The sequence below is a fragment of the Mesocricetus auratus genome, unplaced genomic scaffold, assembly GCF_017639785.1.
Source record: "Mesocricetus auratus isolate SY011 unplaced genomic scaffold, BCM_Maur_2.0 Super-Scaffold_2245, whole genome shotgun sequence".
Classification (NCBI taxonomy): Eukaryota; Metazoa; Chordata; class Mammalia; order Rodentia; family Cricetidae; genus Mesocricetus; species Mesocricetus auratus.
This window is the reverse complement of record NW_024429180.1, coordinates 1309653-1315033: the sequence shown is the minus strand read 5'-3', so window position 1 is coordinate 1315033 and position 5381 is coordinate 1309653.

Genomic DNA, 5381 nt, shown 5'->3' with positions numbered 1-5381 from the left:
TCTAAGTGTTCAATTGGGGTTGACGCTGCTGTGGGACCAGGCTGGCGGGGAAGAATGCTTGTAACACCAGACCACAAAAAGTGGGTATGTTTTAGTCACCCCAGTTTCCTAGCAGCCTAGAATCAAGAAAAACTCAAAATGGCCCAGAGGTTGGAAAGAGGAGACAGGTCTAAGAGATGCTCAGCAGAGGGCATCAGAGGTTTTGCTGAGAGTGGATGTCAGGACAAGAGTTTTAAGCCTATGTCCGGAGTCCCTGGGTGGGTCATCATAAAGTCATTAATGCATGCAACTGAAGATAAAGAGGGGAGAGAGGTGGGGAGGTTTTCAGTGTGATGCAACGATAGAGATGTCATTGGACATGTTCTGTTTTTCTTCTACCCATCCCTTTTGGTCATCCATTTCCATCTCATCCCCTTATTTGTCTGTAAGGCATCCCTTCTGCAATGTCTCTATCTTAGACTGCCATCCTATGTTGCTTACACTAAACATTAGCTTCCTATAGGCTGCATGCAGGCAGAACCTGATCTCAGTGCCTGACACCATCTACCATCTGTTGTGACTATAGCTGTGTGAATTACGGTGATGCCTCTTAGACTCTCCAAAGTTTAGAGCCATGGTAACGTCTTTCCCTGTCAGCGGGCCAAGCTTGACCTTTCATGCCCTGTTCTCTGTTCCTCTGCTGTTACTCACTTATCCCCTGCTCAACTGAGTTTGCTTGTCTTCTTTAGAAATAAACCCTCACCTTTCCCTTGCAATGTGCTCACTAGGTGTGCATTTTGGTGGCATTTTGAGCACCTTAAAGGAAGGGTTCTGTGTCCTTACTCCTGTCTCTTCCATGCTGGTAGGGTGTTTTGTATCAGGTGGATAGATTCTCTCTGGATGATGATTAAACTGCTGATAAAACTGGAGGCGTAGCTGGCCTGTTGGCTACTCCTAGCTACTCACAGAAGGCTGAGGAAGAAACCAAGCAGCCCTTTTTGAGATCTCAAGTGATTATTGAGAAGGCGTTTGGGACATCCACCTGTGATCTAATTGCTGGAACTTTGTGACCATTTCACTTGGTGGTAGAAAGTTTGACACCACGGACCTGGACAACTATTAAAAGCTCTTTAAGGGGATCAGTGCCCATCATCTCCCTTATGAGACTGTTATATTCTTTTCATGAGCTGGACCATGAAGCACAGAAGGCTGAGCTCTTGATGGCTCAGCTTCAGAATGCACCCATGAGCAATGAAGAAGAATGCTGCCGCTAGGAGCATGGGTGCGCAGCATTCTATGAGCGTGCATTTTAACGCTAGTGTTAGGGCAAACTTCCACCAGCTGTCTAAACATTTACAGACCCAAATAATAGCATGTAAGATCCCTGGGTTCCTGATATTTGCCCTCTTAAAACAGCACTTAGTCATTAACTTAATCACAGCTACTATATGCCAACCAGTGTATTCTGTTTGTAAACGTGACATCTACCCCAGGGAGCACTGGGATGTGGTGGTGGTGTTTTTGTATAGAAAGTGGTGGTATTGTATAGAAGGCTGGCTAATGCAGACATGGGCGAAGGGGTTAATAACCTGAGCTATCTCTCAGGCTGTTCTGTTGGCTGAAGTGGAGGGAAAGAAAATGGGTTTGTGCTAGCCCAAAGATGGCCACCATGTTTTTTCTCATAATGGAATTCAATGTTTCATGGGGAGAAATACCTTGATATCAGTGTGTTCATTTGCAACAGGACATAGCTTTTTAAATAGATCATCAATGGCTATTTTTAACAGACTAAATATTTGCATTTCTCCAAAATTCATATACTGAAGCTCTAACAACCAATGTGACTTTGTGTGGCCTTGAAGAGATCACCAAGGTGATTTAAAACCAGGAGAGCAATCCCGAAGGCAACTATCTTCCCACCAGGCAAGGAGTTCTTAACAAGAACTGTATCAGCAGTGCCTTGACATTGGCTTTCCCATATCCCATACCTGAGAAATAAAGTTCTTATCTTGAGGCTGCCCAAAGTGTAGGATGTTGGTATCAGCTCAATCTAAGACACTCTGCATTGTCTTTTTATATTTGTTGACTTGTCTCTTGATGCCAACAATCCCCATCTTGGTTCTCATGTCTTAATGGCTATATGACATCTTAATTCACACTATTTGTTTTCTTTCTTTTCCTATGGAATGAATTTCTTAGTTTCTGGCTTGCGGAAGGTTCCCTAGCTTCTTGAGGCTCCTGCAAAGTGATGTAGGTCATTACTTCTCTGCATTTCTGTTTCGGGTACCACGCACAAATGCATAAATGGATCTGGATGGCTTCCTTTTCATGTTAGAATTCTGTTTTGGCACTTTCGGTTGTTTATGTGGTATGCATCTTTCCTTCTTTGCTAACATCATTCTTCTTTTGCTCTGGGAGGCAATGCATTCCAGCTCTGAGCAGAGATATCCCAGCTCACTTAAGTTAGGATAAATGAGTCATTATTTTTTACTCCATCTTTATAATTATTGATATATGACCTAGTTCAGGGGGAAATCAAGTGGAAGTCTGCTAAGAAAGGACATGTGCCTTCTACTTGGATAACCTGTGTAGAGCTATGACAGTCATTTTGTAGCTATCCAGATCAGTGCCAACAGGCTACCTACTTTGGGCTTCTTTTTCTGAGAATAATATTTTTAGGATTCTTTCATGATTTAGGGGAATTTTCCTTTTCATAGTTTTTATTCTGTTGTGTAGAGAGTTCACTGTAATCTGTTCCTTGGTTAGTGGAAATGTGACTCATTTTGGGGTCTGGGGTATTATCAATACAATTTCTGTAAATATTCACATGTAGCTTATTTATTTCTGGATATATGATTTCTCTCTTTAATGATTAAAACTTATCTTAGATAATTTTTGGTCATGAGCTAAGTATAGATTTAATTTTACAAGAAATAATCAGTGATATTTTCCGTTCCCATCAATATCTGTGATGATTCAAGTTTCTTTGAATCATGAACAACTGATGTCATCATCTCTGTTCTGTTTATTTCAACCATTCTGTGGGCTCTCGTGACATCCCATTATCCCCGTTATTTATATTTCTCTTGGCTAATGATGCTGAACACTTTTCCTTGTGACTATGGGGCATTTGTGTGTGGTGCTTTTTTGTGTGACACACTAGTTCAAATTTTTCATGCAGCGAAGTAAATTGTGTCATTTGTCTTTTTAATATTGAGTTATATTCATTATTGAGTTCACTGTATATTTAGAATAAACATCTTTTATCTGAGGCAGATGTGGAAATATTCTATCCTTGCCTGGAATTTGCATACATCCCAGATCAGGTGTTTCCTGTTTTACACCAGTATTATAGACAAAGCTACCAGCCCCTCAGCTTTCAGGGTGGCTCTGTCTCCTGTTTGGCCCATCTGCCCCATGACTTCCTTCTGTTGGGCCAGTTTTCTTCTCAGCTTCCAAGCACCCACTTGACTCCCCAAAAAGGGTGCCCAAAAGAGACCAAACTTAAACTGCTATGAACCCTCCTTCCAACCAGACCATGAGTATGGAGACTGGTGCTCACATCTGCATTGGCCAGAAAAGATATTCACCAACCCCACATCTGACAGTGGGCTGATCTCCAAAATATACAAAGAACTCAAGAAGCTAGCCACCAAAACACCAAATAATCCAATTGAAAAGTGGGGCATAGAACTAAACAGAGAATTCTCAATAGAGGAATCTAAAATGGCTTAAAGACACTTAAGAAATTGCTCAACATCCTTAGCCATTAGGTAAATGCAAATCGAAACAACTCTGAGATTCCATCTTGCTCCTGTCAGAGTGGCTAAAATTAAAGCCACCAATGACAGTTTATGCTGGAGAGGATGTGGAGAAAGGGGAATGCTTCTCCATTGCTGGTGGGAATGCAAACTTGTACAGCCACTTTGGAAATCAGTATGGCAGTGTCTCAGGAAAATGGCTACCTCTATTGATGTGTCTCTATTGATAGTCTACCTAAAGATCCAGTTATTCCAGTCTTAGGCATATACCCAAAGGATGCACATTCATTCAACAAGGATATCTGTTCAACTGTGTTCATAGTAGCATTACTTGTAGTAGCCAGAACCTGGAAGCAACCTAGATGCCCCTCAACTGAAGAATGAATAGAGAAAATGTGGTACATTTACACAATGGAGTACTACTCATCAGAAAAAAAACAATGGAATCTTGAAATTTGCAGGCAAATGGATGGAACTAGAAGAAAACATCCTGAGTGAGGTAACCCATGCCATGTTTTCACATGGCATGTATTCACTCGGATATTAGACATATAACAAAGAATTGACAGCCTACAATCCAAACTGCCAGAGAAGCCAGGAAACAAGGAGGACCCTAAGAGAGACATGCATGGTCCCCCAGTGAAGGGGAAAGGAACAAGAGCCCCTGAACAAATTAAGAATATGGGGGGAGGGAGGAAGGAGAAAGAGGAGGGGAGAAGAGGAGGGGGTAGGAGAACATGAGGGATCAGGATGATTGAGTGGGGAGATGAATAGAGGAGAGTAAGAAAAGAGACACATCAATAGAGGTAGCCATTATATATAGGTTTAAAGAGAAATATGGCACCAGGGAATTGTACAGAGATCCTTAAGGATGACCCCAACAAGAATCTAAGCAATAGTGGAGAGGCTACCTTAAATACCCTTCCCCTATAATGAGACTTGTGACATTCTTAAATGCCATCCTAGAGCCTTCATCCAGTAACTGATGGAAGCAGAAGCAGAAATCCACAGCTAAGCACCGAGCCAAACTTCTAGAATACAGTTTTAGAGAGAGAGATGAGTGACAAACAAAGGAGTTAAGACCACACTGGGAAAACCCACAGAAACAACTGACCTGAACAAGTAGGAACTCAGGAACCCCAGTCTGACAGTTGGAGAACCAACCTAGGACCAAACCAGGCCCACTGAACATGGTTGTCAGCTAGGAGCATTGGGCAGTGGAACCAGGATATATCCCTAGTGTACGAATGGACTTTGGGAGGGATATTCTCTTAGCCTAGATACACAAGGGAGGGCCTAAGCCCTGCCCCAAATGACTTGACAGACTTTGACCTCATAGAAGGTCTCACCCTCCCTGGGGAGTGGATGGGGGATGGGATGGGGGGGGTCTGTGGGGTGTGTGGGAGGTTGGGAGGAAGAGGGAACTGGAATTGATATGTAAAATAAGATTGTTTGTAATTTAAATAGACTATACATATGTATATACACACACATACATACATACATACACACACACATATATATATGTCCTCATTAGGTCAGCTTAGTTAGAATTCTTCACTCTGTTTAAGCTAATGTCCTTGACATCTGCCAGTGCTTACATACATCCTGCACCATTGCCTAGTGATGGCTGGTCACCCT